Source organism: Grus americana, chromosome 3 (assembly GCF_028858705.1).
Source record: "Grus americana isolate bGruAme1 chromosome 3, bGruAme1.mat, whole genome shotgun sequence".
NCBI classification, from domain to species: Eukaryota; Metazoa; Chordata; class Aves; order Gruiformes; family Gruidae; genus Grus; species Grus americana.
Window position 1 is genome coordinate 97,982,176 of NC_072854.1, and position 17,182 is coordinate 97,999,357.

At 42.0% G+C, this 17,182-nt stretch overlaps 1 long non-coding RNA gene across 1 annotated transcript; it reads left to right on the forward strand.

The window, feature by feature from the left end:
• The first annotated feature begins 1,602 nt into the window (after nt 1-1,602).
• LOC129204033 (uncharacterized) lies at nt 1,603-8,333 on the forward strand. The gene is made up of 3 exons (XR_008576252.1): nt 1,603-1,708; nt 6,056-7,192; nt 7,407-8,333. It is a non-coding gene; the product is annotated as an uncharacterized LOC129204033 (long non-coding RNA).
• The last annotated feature ends 8,849 nt before the right edge of the window (nt 8,334-17,182 follow it).

Here is a 17,182-nt window from a genome sequence, read left to right on the forward strand (position 1 = left end):
ATACTTAAAGAAATCTGGTGTTTATGTGAAGGAACAAATTTAAATAGGAAGCAAGTTTCATGCTGAAACTTGAAACTGTACTGAAACATTAGGTCTAATGTCCCAGAGCTGTCTTCCTGCTGTTCTCTTCGTGACCTGATTTATAAATTTACGTGTGCCTAACAGGTAGAACTCTAGCCTGGGACGTATATTTTGGTTCAGGCTTCAAATCCTTCCTGTGCCTTCTCCTGCTCCCCATGGCAGCAGAAAAATTAGGACATGTTTGTAAAGGTTCTGTTTTCTTCCTTGGCCCATCGTGCTGGCTGGATGACTCATAAACCAAACATTGATAATATCAGCTGGCAGTTATTTAAACCTGAGGTTTCGGGTTAAGGAGTAACAATGAATGCAAATTTAGCTGGTGAGAGACTGTAATGCATGCGTGTGTGTTAGAGCTTGAAAATCTTAAAGGATTGTTACCATAAAGCCCTATAACACAAAATTATGACGCTGTATAGGGAGTCCATTCTAGGGTATCTGTCTGTTTTGATGATGTGGAGCTGTACCTGCTTCTCAGGTACCCCCCAAAAACTGCAACTTGTCCCTGGGCTCAACAGAGAGGACACCTATGTTTTCCTTGCAAATACTGCTTGTTAATAACAGGGGATTGTTGGTCACTTGTGACTGCCTCCTGAAAGAAGAGGGTATTGTATGGTAGTTTAAAAAGACCTTAGTGTTGCATAAGTACCAGTAATTAGTTAAGCTGTGCCTGGGAATGTTCCCATGCCATGGGACATGGCCACCTCTGCCTGTGACCCATCAGAGCATTCTCTGGAGGCAGGGCATCCCAGGGACCATCCCAGCAGGCAGGTTGCACGCAGCCACCCACTTCCACAGGCTGAGAGAGGCTGCTAACATAGACATGGGCCAGTTGAAGGACAGTTGATCACAGTTCTCAGAAATGTCCACAGACAGATTTCATGGTCTCGTTCTTTCAACACAGCAGTATCAAGTGTGATGCTGTCAGAAATGTTTCAATTTAGAAAATGTCCTGCTTATTCTGTTAGGGGGAAAAAATGGCCACTTAACCCCTCACAGATTTTTTTTTTTTTTCACTGTGGATGGACAAGTGGCTTGAGATTTTGCCTGGCATCTCCCTGTTTTCCGTAGCTTCTCTCCTGTACTGCTGAAAGAACTGCATCGCTGCTGCTGATTTATCTCTCTGTGGTGGTGCTGGTAATAACTGATACAGACTCCTGGGTGAGAAAGCCCTCACTGAGCCCTAGGCTGAAGCAGTGAAACACCAGTGAACAAAGTAAGCCAGGAGCAGACAGGGACTGTCTTAATTCTTGTCCTTTCCTATAGTGGTGACAGGAAATGGAAGAGCCTCTGGGATACATCCTCACTCTTCCTCTTCTTACCTTTAGGGCAAAGTCTCTGTTTCTGTTTCCAAGAGTTGTCCATCCCCCACCCCTTCCTTGTCCCCTGGATTTTAAATATGCATATTTTTTCTACGGAACCTTGAGAGATTTTGGCCTAGAATTTATTAATATAGGTATTAAGACTGCTTAATTTAAATATTGAAATACTTTTCTTTGACATTTTAATTTCTAATGTGTGGATTCCCCCCCTGAAAATCAATCCATAATACTTATGTTAATAATGCTACTGTGGACAAAAAAAAAGAGGAGAGACTTCATATGAAGTGAGATTCTGCTTAGACAGTCTGGTAGGTGTGTTAATGATAGATGGATGACTCATTCATGTCATCCTCTTATAATGATTTTTGACTAATTTTTGTTTTGTTTTGGGCAAAAGGGGGATTTGCGTGGATTTTTTTTTTGTGTGTGTGTGGAAATTCTAGTCAGAAGCATGGGATAACATTGAGAGGAATGGCTTGGTCTTCTAACTGTAGACCTTCTCCCGGGTTTGTGATTTGTTGGCCTATATCACTTTACAGAACTTATTCACCGTGTTAGTTACATTGCACTGAGTTGTATATTCATTCAGGAAGAGAGAGACTTTGATCACATCAACACGTATTACCTTTAGGCTTAGCCTTTATTGGGGATATTAAATTAAACTACTTAAAATCCTGGAAACATTTGTGAGCAAGGCATATAAACACATTAAAACATCCTAGAACAATTTACAAATAGTTTAATTAGTGTTTAGAGTAGCTTACCTTTAGCACATTTAATAGCCAATTCAACGTTTGAAACCAAGGTAGTTAAGTGCCAAACTGGACGCAGGAATTCATTTCAATCACCTAATCTCTCATTATGTCCGCACAGTTCATCAGATGCCTCATGAAAGATTCCTAATTGCCAGGAACAGGAAATTCTTAGAAAAAGCTGCAGATGAATATTGAAAATTGCTGGACAAAACTTAAGTTCAGCATGTCTTGTTTATACAAGTCCAGTTCAGCTGATTCAATTTCAAACCGTTTGTTCCTGTTGTGTAAGCATGACCCGACTGAGATATGAAAGTAGAGTTATTTTTCTGAAACCCCATCCCACTGTACCTCACAGCTGCGTATTTTATCTTCCAGTGTGGTTTTGGATAACCATAAATAGAAACCATGCAGGCCTCCGTTGCTAGTTGTAACCCAGCAAAGTCTGTAAAGTGGTGCAGAGTCCTGTGTGCAGCTGAATCTCCCAAGTTCCTCGGTGTTACCTACTTTATATTATCCTGCATTCACAGCATTTTCAGGTGTTTTTCCAGAAAAAAAAAATAGCGTCACCTTGCAGGAAAAAACCCACAACACTTCAAAGCAGACAAAGTCTCTCATGAAAGTTCACTGCACCTTCTTTGAAAACGAAATACTTTGGCTGTGTTTAAAACTTGAGGAAAACCCCTTTCCAAGAACTTCATAAAACTTTGCAGTCCTGTCTGTATAATGGTAGATAGAAGGGGGAAATGCTTTAATGACCCACCCGGACATCATCAAAGTTACTTATCCAAATAAAGATCAATTGGCTGAGTTCTGTTACATGGAATAAATGATAAGAATGAAGTGTTCCACCCAGGTGCTGTGAACAAGTTAAATTATGCCTTCTTCCCCCTGCAGCATCAAATAGTTATGCTGTAACTGTTGCTTCCTCTTCCAATGGGTTTTGTTCTGGTTTTATGCACTGTGCAATTCGTAGGGCATTCTGTCGCAGTGGTGGGAAGGGAATTTTTTTTGTATAAACCCATGTTTACTTCATAGGAGTTAAGATTGTGTACAAGGTTAGTTTCAGTCTGTTCTGTGAGACAGTGGCAGCAGCATAAAGTATCAGTAGTGTATTCACACTGGATTTTAGTGATGCTGTGTAAATGTGTCCAGATAAGAAAAGGATTTCCCTAAACTGGGAGACACTTTTTCCCACGATTTGTAAAAATGTAGTAGTAGTTTTCTATTCATGTACAGCGTAGCATTCAAATACAGGAAAAGAGGAGTCGTCGCCAAGATACAGTGAGAGGGTTCAGTGGTTATGTCTGGCTTGACAGATACTATGTGTTCTTGTAAGCCTAATGTCTAAACCAAAGGAAACTGTAGACATTCAGATAAACAACTGATGATATCTAAAGTTTCATTAATCTTGTTCATCAATCTCTTGTTTCTGTGCCTCTGTTGCAACTACCTTTGCATGCTCTTCTAAAACATGTCGACTGTCTCCTTTTCAAGAGCTCCTTCTAAGAGAAATGCCCTTAAGAAGTGAGTCAGTAAAATATTTACCAAAACATCCCTAAATACCTACTATCTCATGGTGTGTAAATACCATTGCTCAATGTCACTAATGGTAACTTGCTTTATTTCATTATTTTAAACCTTTTTCTTGGCCTTTTATTGCAAATGCTTGGGAATCAGATTATAAAACCTTCCTAGCAAGCTCCTCGTGTAAGTTCCCTGTGCAATCAGTAATGAATGGTGACGGTATCTGAAGCAAAGCTTTCAAATTCTTTGGTGTTTTCTAATCATATTTAGTATTAAATTTTTCAGTTGTTTTTTCCTGCAAGTAAGACACTGTCATTTCTTGCATTTACTACTACATGTCAGGAATCACACGGAGCTTGGATCCATTCACTAGCAAATAATATTGCTGCAAGCACTGTTCTTTTTCATTATTCCAGTCCTTGGATGGGAAGAGTCTTTCTGTGTGGCTTTGAGCCTCTTAAGTCACTTTTGTTTTCTTCATTGAAGGCCACTCCTGGAAAGCTTTCTGTTTGTTCTCCTGCCCTGGCTAGTGGGGATGCTAAAACAGGGGTGCAGCTGTTCATATGTTTAAATGGGCAAAAAAAGTTTCATTTTGAATAAAGCTAAATCCCCTTAAAGACTGCTACTTCTCTGCTGAGCCAATGTGTTATGTGAGCAGTAGACTTTCCACAGAAATGGTTAGGACTTCCAAGTTTATGGTAGGGCCGTTGTGGTAGCGTGGGACCAGATTTGTAGCAGCCTCTGGACAGGTTCTTGCTGGCCCCCGTGGGACCAGCTCCTTTTTCTGCTCATGGGGCGGGGGGGGTGGGGGTGGGGTGATGAGGAGGAGAAGAAGGAAAGGGCATGGGATCAAGGAGAAAACAGGAGGAGTCAAGTAGCACATGACAGAACTGAACTTGGCTCAGTAACAGAAATGTGAACCAGAAGACTCTCCTGAACACTCTGCCAATGTTGTTTATGGAGGTAGGAGCTCAGGTGCAGGCGCAGTGTTCGTTCTCTGGAAGGGGCTAGCGTACATTTGCCTGTAATAGTTAAAATAGAAAGGAAAGTGTAGCTTGCCCAAATAAAATGTGCTTAAAAGAACTCTGCAAGTGAGGAGTCAGGTGGGCAAGGACAACCTGGATAAAAAATGGGCTGGTTATTGATTGGGACATATGCATTGGGAAACTGGTAAAGCAGAATGTTACACAGAACAGCGAATGCCACCAAAAACACAAGAAAGAGTGCAGTTTTAATAACAATCTAACTGCATTGTGTTTAGCAGATGTCTGCTATAGTATGTATCCTACCACCTGCATGATTTGCCACCAATGTAGAATCTGAGAAGAGATGAAAGGATGGTGCCAGTAATTGCTCTTTTTAGGAAAGTAAGACTAACACTGATTTATTTACCTCTATTTAATGTAGTGTTCAAAATGTATTGCGTGTCTTGCAAGAAGATCTGAGACAAAAGAATATATCTAGCCTTTGAGCCTGAGAGATTAAAATCCTCTTGCTTCTGACCTTTTCTCGCTCCTCAGTGTGCATGTTACCAAAAATTTGACCAAATCCTACTTGTGTCAGTGGGATGACTTAAATAACTTTAGTAAGGTTTCTGTAAGAATGCACTTCATTATATTCTCTCATAATGTTTAATGTTAGCTTTTAAGGTCAGCTTCAGTAGCGCTGCTTGACAAATTACAGGAATCAAGGCGTTATCCACCAATTTTTAAATATTCAGGTATCAACACTGAATTTTGACCATTGTTTCTATCCTCTCATATCACCTACCGTAATGCCAAAGGACTACTGTATGCCCTGTCTGCAGGTGCTGTGGTTTGCTCCTAATGGTTCTTCTAGACTGTGAAATGATTTATTAAGATATGATCCATATCAGAGAGATTGCAGATCAGAAGTAGTCTGATTAAAATATTTGGCAGGCCATGTTTGCTTGAAGATATGTTAAGAGACTAAAAGAATGATCTACAAAAAAAAAAAAGAAGTTACTGTAATGAATAAAATATTTTTCTTCTGAAGTGTTTCTAAGAACTTTTTCTAAATCATCCATTTCATCTCTTCAAAGATTTAAGGAATTACATAAACTCCTGGATATTTTCCCTTACAGCAAATCCTACAGTACTGCCAAATTAATTTCCAAATAAATCCTTCCTGTTTTTCTATATTTCATTGTGTATCAAGGTGATAGCTAGTATGCTATAATGATCAGATCATTGCTTCAACCAGATAGTTTGGTCTCTGGCTAACTTACCTCTAAGAGACATGCCGATGTGAAATTAAAACTGTAGCAAAAACTTATAACTAGGTTGTAAGTTATGCAAAATACTGGTCTTTGAAAAATTATTAAAGTTGCTAATAACAGTCTGTATAATCTTTCAGGTCTCTCAAACCCACCTAAATTTAGGTGGCATGAAGGGCACCTAAATTTATAAAGGGCTCTGAGTTATCTCAAGGTATTTACACGAGTGCAGCTAAACTTGCGTTGCCTAGATTCAATGCAACAAACCTTGGAGCGTGTGGTCACAATTTAAAAGACTTCTGCAGTTCATCAAGAAGCCAAGGCTTTGGCCATGTGTCCTCAGGTGACTGATTAGGTAATATTTGTACACCGCTACAGAAAAATAACAGGTTTGTATAGAGAAGTATGTAAATATTAGATATTATGGTTATTAATTATGTTTTCCCAACTGACACAATCTGATAAATTGTTAGATTCACTCTGGAACGTATTTAGCAGGCATTCCTGATCTGTACTTGTGAGGTCTCCTCTTCCAAAGTGTCAGAGGACCTCATGTTTCTTTAAAAGATCCTATGAAGCAGGAACACGGGACTGTCCTCATTTCATAGAAAGAACTGAGACTCGATGCTGTGGCAAGGCTTAACTCTTCACCCCACACGAGCGAGCATGCATGCTGATCCTGGTGCAGCACCATGCCATGCTTGCTGTGCGGTGCGGTGCCGTGCTGTGCTGTGGGCTGCAGGATGTAGTGCCAGGAGCTGTCTTGGGGTCCCTGCACTACGTCCCTCCATGCAGCATGGCTGGGTGGTAGATGAACTGCTCGTGCTTGTATGGGGGTCACTGGGTTTTCTAATACTTGTGGGGAAGCTTTGGCCCATCTGTCTTCTCTCCTAAGGCACTGCATGGAGTGAACCGAACCCAGAATTAATCTGGGCATCCACCACGCCTCGGGGAGAGTCTGCCATGTCATGTAAGGCTTACAAAATTGGGTCTTGTCCAGGTTTGTAGCAAGGTTGGGACAGTGCAGGGCTTTGTGGGCTGCCTGTCCCCATGGGCTGAGAGGGGCAGGAGCATCTGCTGGTCAGTGTGCCTTCTTCCCCAGCTGCTGGTGGCTTTCCAGGGAGTGATGCTCCTGCCAGTGCCACTCTTGTGCCCTCACCTCGCCCTGGGCTGGCTTCTTCAGGAAGGCAGCACCGGGCTGTCTGCACCCATCGTGCCTGTCCCTTGACACAAGCAATTTCTCCTCCATCTCCACAGACCTTGGTTTAATTTGGGTGGTGAGTGTTTACAGATTATACCCTCTACTTAATAATGCTTCTATGGCAGCTGTTTTGTCCAGCTATCATCATTATGTAAATGTTTTTACCCAAAGATCCTTGGATACCTACTAATATGGTACACTTTCTCATGTGTTTGCTAATTGCTATTTATTTGCCTGAGAAACTTGCTGAGTTCATAACGTATATTTTTTCCATTTTACTTCTGTTTCAGGGTAATGTTTAATCCACTACTGGAAACAGCTTTTTCATTCTCTTCACTGTAATAAATTACTAAACTGAAAGAAATGGAACTAAGCTCCTTTAGCTTAAATTTGCAGAGCTTTTGTTTTGAGGTTTAACAGCGAATCATAGAAAGCTTGTTTTTCATTTGTCCTGAAACCTTGCCCCTCCTGCCTTCCCCTTTTCATGCCAATAAAAGGTAACCAGAGACAGCTGGGGGCTCTCTTTCTTACCTCCCTTGAATGGGAGCGTCTTCTGAATGCCTCTTTCATGTACCTGCACAGACACCGCTCTGCTAACCCGCTACGGCCGAGGTTCTCAGAGGTTGAATAGGTTTTCATTGCCTGCATTTCTGGTCTGAAGCAGACTGAGAGAAATGAGTGTTAAGTAAACGCGGTGGCAGCCCTGCCAGCGTCAGCATTCCAGCCTGCAGCGTCGCTCCGGACCGGGACACTGCCGGCACAGGCTTCTGCACATCCAGCTGTCGGGGGGTGGGGGGGTATGTTTTACTTGTTAGCGGTTGAAAAGAAGAGGGATGCAAGGCAAAGCAAAGAGTGGAGAGTCTAGTTTTTATGAGGCTGTTTATTCTTTTATAACAAGTGTGTGGTGCCTTATTGATGTTGAATGGGAATTTAATACAGTGATAAAGTCAAACTGTAAACTTACCAAGTCTGTTTTCAGCTGCCTTTGTTCTGTACCTCTAAGCATCTGTAGAAAATGTGTTCAACAGCACTCAAACACTTCTGTGAAATAATGTGCGACCTTATTCAACACCTTCTGCAGAGAACTGATCACCCTGCTGCAGCTGATTGAAGTCAATAGAAAATGAAGGTGTCTGTCTGTCTTTCCATACCAGGCCTTTCGCATGTGAAGTCAGAGTTTGCAGGCTTTTAAGTGAAAACAGAATTTTGTTTTCGGTTTTCTATCATGAGCATTTCACAAATATTCTGTTGTGGTTTCAAGATCAAGATTTAGGAAATGCAGGTACTTGATAACAGAGGTTTTTGGATTTGGTGTTTTTATTAGGGCAAACTCCAAACACCCTAATGCCCAGCTTACAGTGGCAGTTACACATGGAAGGATTGTGCATTCATGACGTGCTAATAACAACATCAGAGTATTGTCTGGTGCAGCAGGCGAAAGAACCTGAACTGCATGAATCAGGGCTTTGTTGCCACAAACACCTAGGTATTATGGAGACAGGAAAGTTTCCCCCTTCTACTCAAATAACCCTATTCCTTACCACATGTAGGCACTGTTATACCAGTTCAAGACCTTCCTGAGTGAAGATAGTTTTATTCAGGAATGAGAATGTGTGCTCAAGAAGTTACCTTGCTGTAAAATGTAGCCTGGGTTATGCAGATCCTTCCACTTTGCCTTCTTCCAGTTGCTGCTCTGGGAGCTAGGAGAGGTTACTCCTGTCCCAGCTGCTTGTTCAAGATCTTTTGTTGGGTGATACCACTCCCTTAGCTCTGCCACGTAGCTGACTTCGATGATAACACCCCTGCCTGTTTACTCCCACTGAACTGGTAGCTGTAGCTGCACTGAGGGCATCTTGAGACATGTCAGCATTATCTGGTTAAAGTAATGTGGACGGACTAGTAATGGCCAGAGTAGTGCTGTGGTGGTGTTAGCGTTGACTTCTTAGCCTAATATGTGTGATGTTAGGAAGAAAATGACAAGTAAAAAGGCTTGTGGCTGGATCATCGCTGTAGATGTTACCATTGAAATGGGAGCTGGGAAGAGTTACTAACATCACGCACATGTTGTTCTGCAGCAGTCCTGTGCCACCCGTGACACGTGGCAGACGTGATGGCAGACACTGCAGGCAGGTCCTGCAGCGGAGATGGGCAGGAGGGCCGGTGCCTCTCCATTGTGCCCTGCAGCACCACGGTTTCTGGGACCCAGTCGGCTGCATGCCAGTGGGCTTCTGGATGCTCAGAAACATGAGCCAGAGTAGCACGCCCTAAAAATTTTCAGCATGAGTTCCCATAGCATCTGAAGGCATGTTTACAAAAATGTGTGTGCAGAGCTGCTAGTCTTCAACTGTTGGTCCCATAAGAAAATTAACATGCTGACTTCAGAGTGACCACTGATGAAGACTACATCAACTTCTTAGAAATGGGATGTAAAACATGTTTAGAAGGGCAACTTCTCTCTATGCTCAGAACCAGGCCCAATGCACCTTAGATTTAAGGTAAGTGCAGTCATAAGTTCTTGAAAACGAAGACCCTTTCCCCCTCTTTCCTCTTTTTTGTGGTTGCAAGTATGTGTTACCATGTCATTAGGATTTCTTTTTTTATTCCTAATTGATGGTGGTGTGTTATTTGACTAGTAATTATTTTCAGTTTTGTATGTAGCTGTTTGTCAGTTTATTGAAATGAACTGCCATCTGAGCACCCTGATGAAAGCAAAAAGCCTGAAATCCCACGTGTTGCACTTTTGAGAGCATCAACAATGAAGCTAACCTTTCACCCTTGACTTGCTTTTAACCCTAATTTTGAAAGACAGTAGCAAACAATTCAGCTAACTTCTTAAGTGAAAGAATATTCAGACTAGCTCGATTGTAATGCAGTGTCCTTTTCAAGTGAATGGAAGATCTCAGAGTAATGCATACAAATACAGAAGCTGGGTAAGTTCATTACTTTGGAGTTTCTGGTGTGGTAATAGCAGCGAAATGGTTAAAAGGTTGGCTTTAAAGTGGTCACAATTAGGCTTCAAAGTTAACACCCCACCCCACTGAGATGAATGGGTGCAGTTGACATTTCTTAGTGCTATTGTTTCAGTCTGGCTTGCTATAGCTTCTAAAATAAGACAACAGTACATCTGTTTACATTCTGCTTCCGCAAACCCAGATGGGCTAGAAACTTCATTGTTTTTTAAGTGGAAGCTTAGATTCTGGAGAATACAGCAATATCCACGGGGTATCTGTAGGAAGAAGAGCTGAAAGCCGCCTTAATCACAGACATCTCCCCCTTCCCTGTAAACTTCTATTGTCCCAGGACAAATCTGTAAACCACTGAGGGGAAAAATAAAGTCATGTATATTTGAAGTACTTTTTACTTACTACATGACACGCACACAATAACTTCTCAACAAGTCCCTGGCGTGCAAATTTTCATAAATGGATGTGGAGTTTTGAACTTTTTCTCCTTTTGTAAGTAGTGCATGCTGTAAAAGAAAGTAAAGGTCCTGATTTTACTGAATGTGCTAGCTTCTCTTAACCTCTCTGAACAGAAAAACTTCTCCCGTCTCTAGAGAAGCCGGAGTCTCACCCAGGATCATTTGAGACCAGGTGTTACTTTCGGTGTTCGCATGAGTAGAATCCTGTAATTTACCTCTAAGAGTGATATAAGTAATAAGATTCTCGAGATATGTCTTGCATTTTTCTGATACTTTAATAGGGCAGCTACATTGACTGCAGTAAGATCTTAGGAGCCGGCGTGGATTAATAAAGGTGCAAGTAGGGCCAGAATTTGTAGCAGATGGTCTCTATTACCCCATGTCTCAGTTCCTGTAGGGAGTACACAGTGTCCTCTCTGACTTTTGTTGAGGGGTCTGCACAGTGGCAGACTGCCCTCTGTAGCAGCCAGAACCCTATGAGAGCTTCTCTGATAAAGGTGGCCCATTAGATATGCTTAGGCTGTAGATTGAAACCAGCTGTGAATCCGTCGGAAAGATTTTCCTCATTGTGCTTTCAGCAGGGTGGAATGTTTGTGGCTCGTTCTGCGTATATATGTATTTTGGGCTTCATTGCTCTGACTTTGCAAGTCCTAGAGTCTGCCAGTGATAAGAGCTCTCATGCATACAGGCTCCTTTTGTATGCTGGCACCCAGAGACCCTGCCTGCCTTTTGCTGGTGGACAACACAGCTTGTGCTTCTGAAGCAGCATCGTGGGCGCTTCCAAATGGTGTCTCCCAGATTTCAACCCCTGGTGAATCGTATGGTGAAGGCAAGTGTGCCATCTGTGGTTTGGGCTCGTGAAGCTTGTTTCCTGCCCAGCTTCAAGCAGCATTTTCATCCGAGCATGAAATGAAGCAGCCCTGAGCCCAGACAGGCCTCCAGGTTGAGACAACTGTGGGCATTTCAAGAGTGTGAGCTGTCTCCTCTCTTGTCCTTCTCTTCAATTCCTGTGCTAAGTGGGGGGAGTGCAGCAGTCTGGTCTGTGTGAAGAAAATGCATGAGAAAACCAAGAGGAATATTTATTTTGAAAGCTTCTCTCATGAGTTTGTTTTATCTTTCTATTTAAAACCATTGCTTTACAAGTAAAATAATGTTAAATCATGCTAGAACAAAGCAATTCCAATGTGATAGAACTCCTACAGTGTGCAGCATGAACCACTCAATACAGCTACAGGAGGAAGGGCATGTTATTTAATCAAACAGAGGGTTAGAGAACAGCATCAAATATGCATTTGTTTTCACTTTCCATTTCCCTAGTACATTTCTGACTGTGGATCTCTATAGTATTACGTAGATGTGAGTTACACCTTATGCATCTTGTAGAGGGAAATAGATATTCCATTAGACCTTTCAAATATAGTCAAAGTGACTTCTACAAGGTTACAGTAGGTCAGCGGCAGAGCTTGGAAAAGAAGTTAGGAGACCTGTTGGCCAGTTCTATATATTAACTAGCAAACTGGCCTGCTTCCCTGTATTACAGTAACATGGGATAACTACAAGTTCGGAAGCCTAAACTTTGTATTCTCGCCTAACACGGAGAGTTTCCTGAATAGACCTGAAGAAAATATTATTATAGCTTCTCTACCACTTGTGCCCTAACCTGCTTTTTGCCTCATATTCAAAAGTCATTTTGATAACAGAATTATCTTTTAAGGAATATGAAATACCAGGGATTCAAAGGGACAAATCTGTACAGGGCAGGAATCTGCCATCATGATGATGATATAATGTGGCTTCTGAAAAAGTAACACATTATGAGAACCCCCCCCACACTTGTAATTTTTTAACTTTGTGCTGTTTTATTTTTCTTTCAGAGAGGAAAATGGAGCTTTCTATTTTGAGACTACTTAGTTTTGAGTAAATTCTGTGTTTCCCTTTTGTGGCGTATTTCTTTAGTCGATTTATAGTTTGCATGCCTACTGCTCCCAGTCTCTTTGCTGGTCTGAGCTTGCTTGCCAACTGGTATTTGCCACTAAGCAGCAGAATCCTAGTTCTCTTTGAGCAGCTTGGTACATTATGGCAGTCATTATCCCGTAGAAGAGGATGAGGGATGCAGACAGTCAGTCCTTTAGCTCTCATGAGGAATGCAATAGGAAAAGAGTCCAGCAAATTGAAACAAAATTTTTCAATTCATGAATACTAAAAATTGGAATTTCTTCCCAAAATAACCTCAAAGTTTTATTTCTTATTGGAAATGCTTTAAAAAAAATTGAAAAAATAGATATTTACTTATTCATACCATTTTAGGAAAAAAAAATATTGACTACCAAAGTATTTTATAGGATTAAATTTCCACCTTTTTTCAACTCTAATTATGATAATGATGTACAGGGATTTTTTGTTTGTTTGTTTCTTTCTCTCCTTCCTTTTTCCACCCTTGACAATGAAAATAATTTAATCTAACAGTTTTTACATTGTGGTCTGTGGACCAGAGCTGGCTTGTAAAACTTTTTCTTTCAGTGGTTTTATTGTTCAAGAACTGATGCTTCCTGTTACTTCTGGCCATGCTTTTTGATTTTGTGAACGAGTATGCCTAAAGAAAAGAAGAATACTAATCAAGAATACTAATCGAGTATATACCTTTCTTACAGCTTTACCTTCTCATTACATTAAAAATGACACTAGAACTGCAGAGGTAACAGCTTCTCTGAAAGATGAAGTGAACTGAAAGAAGACAGAAATGGCAGCTGTCAATAAGAGAAATCTGGGACTTCAGGCATATTCAGTAAGGAAGAGGAAACAGCACAGGTAAAATAACACAGAGTATTGGCTCTTATTGCACATATTTCAAACTTGATGGCATAAGAACTGTGTTTTGGGTTGCTTTTCAAGGAGCAGAAAGTCAATGGGGTTCTGGTTTGTGGCGGAGACTAACAAACCAAGTAGTGATCAATTACAATTTAAACAGATAAGTGAGAGCTCCGTGATCTTAGCTGTTGCATCATACTGAGTTTTTTGTTTCCATATTGCCTGTTGTGGTTTTACTGCTCTAATGCTTAATTTTTCTGAAGTTCGAAGCATGTTGTGTACGTGACTAGATTTACTCCCTACTGGGATATAGGCCAAGATTTTCAAAGAGATTGTTTATTTTGAGCCCCTCCTTTTTTTACGGGTACAAACCTGAGAAATTATAGAGTAGGGTAGCCTCGAAAGCCGAGCAGAGCACACGTCTTCTAAAACTGTATGTGTGGTGTGTCAATATGGGGTGGACAAATGAAAGAAGAAAAAAAGGAGGCAATCAAAATCCTTGTTGAGTCTTCATCATTTCATTGTCTGATCTTTGGTTTGCTGAATGGAGGTGAGCAGATTTGGGTACCGCTGTGCTGGAACCCAGAACGTGTACCTGCTATGGTCCCAGGCTAAAGGAAGCAAAGCTGCGCAGTGTGACAGCACCCTGACTCTGCACTTCTCTTCTGTAACCTCCTAAATTGCTTTAGGGCTTTATCTAAGATTTACATGTGGTGTTCTGCTAAGATGGTGGTGAGATCAGTGCTGACTGTACCATGTAGATGTAACAGCTAGAGAATATATATTTTAATACATATGTAACCTATGTATTCCATCTTTATGTCCATTGTGTGGGTGAATATCTCTGGAAATATTCACAACCTGCCTGGATGTGATCCTGTGCAACCTGCAGTAGGTGATCCTGCTTGAGCAGGGGGTTGGCCTAGATGATCTCCAGAGGTCCCTTCCAACCCCTACTCTTCTCTGACTCTGTGAATCTAGCTAATGCTTGGGGCAGCAAGGAGACAGGCAGACAGGCTTTTTAAAAAGACAGCATGAGCACGGGTGCTGTCAGGATAGTTGGCTTAGAGTTAATGTTTCCCACAATTTGTTTCTCGTTAATACAGAGCAGTACTGTTTGGGTTGCGGAAGAAAGTTAATTTAAAAGAAATGCTGACTTTGAGTTAAAAAAAAAAAAAGTCCTGGAAGCATTTCTATAGGTTTTAGCTTTTTGAATGCCTATTTTTAGGACTATATGTCAGCTGACATAGTTCCTTTAAAAATGCACTTTGGATTCAAGGAAATAAAATAATGAAGTGTAAGCTGTGAAGTCTTAATTGTTAAAAGTGCAACAATAGCTTAAAAACAGGCTGCAAAGCCTGCTCTTGCAGCTGGAGGAAGGGATACTTTATTAATAGTTGCAACGAATGGGTGGATAGGGCCTGGAAGAGGCAGCGGGGGATATAAAAAGAAGCCTTATAACATGAAACCATTGACAAAACCCCTTACTGAACAATTTACGAAAGATGCATAAGCATCAAGATAATACCTGCCAAACACGATCCAACAGTCTGACTGCTACACCTCACTGAAAGTTAAGGTGCACCAGTGCTGCACTGCAGCTCTGCTGTGGTTGATAGTTTGGTGGGCTGGAGATGAGCGCATGTGGCTCACTAGTCAACAGCCTCTGTTTTCATGACTCGAAGTTTCTGGCTGGTAAGCCACAGATGATGGTTGTGGTGACTGGAGAGGGTACTTGCTGAATAATCATCACACTTCAGTATTTTACAATCTGTTAAGTCCCCCAAAGGCCCTTGCAACTGATAGCCAAGCTGCTCTGCTAGTGTGACCTGGGACAAAGAACTCTAAACACTCATTTCCTGGGGGAGATGGTGGGGAAGATCCCTCTCTACAGAGATCCCCCCCCAAATTAAATCCCCAATTTAAGCACAACTGCATTTTTGCTATGGCCAGGAGCTGACTGCGTGGGAGATAAGGGGGCTGCAAAATCACTCCAGCCGAAGGGCCTCTGCTCCCAGACTGCCTGGGTGCCCAGCAGTGCAGTGTCCCATAGACTGTGACTGGTTGTTTATCACGGATCCAGACTACTGCAATTTTCCAGTTATTTCTGAAAATTAAGTCCTTAGGTAACTGCCAGCAACCCCCAGAAGTTGGGAAAGCCTTGGGAGCAGAAGGGCTGCAGTGTTAGGGAAGTTTTGATTTCATTTGAAAGCATATAGCCATAAAATTGCTTTAGTGCAGACTCCCTGTCTCATGCCGTGCTAACTCTGTGTGAGATCTGACGTTGTCCTCCAGTCTCTCAATCATGAGAGCTTGGGGGGGGCTGGGGACGGTGAGGAAATATAAGCAAAAATCTAAGCCTGATTTTTCCATCGTACAGATTTAATCCAAGTGGCCTGTGCCAATCATAATCCCTCCTTTCAGGTTTGTCCTTTCCATGTGGGTCAATGGCAACTCAACGCCTGATGTATCAAATCCAGAAACTTGCTGAGACTGTCAGTATCCCTGGCAGCATCACACGGTGCCGATGACACTTATTTTGACTGTGGTACATAGCAAATGTATTCTCAGGGCCAGTCTTTGCTGTGGGCACGGTATCAGTGTGGCTTCCCTGCTTCTCTACTGCACCCCTCTGTTATAGATGTGTTGCACTGATAGGAAGCATTCTTTGTCTTCACCTCAGTTTTAACCATGTTATTGGGTTTGTTTGTTGTTTTGCTTTTCCTAAAAAGATGTTTTCCTTCTTCACCAGTGATCTTAGCCAGCTTCACTGGAGTTGATGGGAGTCTCTGTTCCTGGTACTCTGCAGCAGATGTCCTTTCTAGAATATTTTGTGTTCTTTCTTTCTGTATGCTGTACAAAGCAAGTATAGCCTTTAATAGCTACTGTTTGTTTACAAGGGGAATTCACAAGGCAGGTATTTCCTTGCAGCTTTTCCTGCATAACATTTTCTTCTCCATCCTTATTGCGCTCTCTGGGTAGCACTGGTAACGGGAGCAGCAGAGCTGCCAGATGAGCTGCCATGTTGTTCAGATTTGCTTTGGGTGATGCAAGCAGTTAGCTAGTTAGGAGACCAGCCCTGCGTTCATGTTAGTATTTCTGTGGTTATAAGTGAAGTAAAAATACGAAGGTAGATATTGCTTGTGGCACTGTTGAGGAGAATTGGTGTTGCTAAGGTGGGAGGGGAATTGCATTTCCATGAGATTTTGGGGATTTTGTCTGCTGGATTCTTTACTTTTCCTATACCATGCAAGAGAAATGTTGAAGGGGCTGCTCTTTTATGTACTGTGCAGAAACTTGTCCAGCCTTGTCATAAAAAGAGGGTGATTGCAACTGCATTTATTAATAACTTCCAGGTTGAGAATCCATTATGATAGACTTTGTAGAATGTGATCAGAAGGAAAGGCAAAGACAAATGGTCTTTGTTGTAACCACTGATAAGATGTATACCCGCGGTTTTCTTATCAAAGCCATGCTGGCATGTGACAGAAGGAGGGAGAACACCGCTCCTCATCCTGTCCAAAGGGATTTATTTATTATTTCTATTGGCACAGCCTTAAATCTGGTCAGATTGGCTTCCTCTGCTTGGGTATGCTTTTGCTGAGAAAGGGCTCCCTTTTGCTCAGCTCACTTGCCAACAACACCAAGCTGTGTGGTGTGGTCGACACGCTGGAGGGAAGGGATGCCATCCAGAGGGACCTTGACAGGCTGGGGAGGTGGGCCCGTGTGAACCGCATGAAGTTCAACAAGGCCAAGTGCAAGCTCCTGCACGTGGGTCGGTGCAATCCCAAGCACAGCTACAGGCTGGGCGGGGAGTGGATTGAAAGCAGCCCCGAG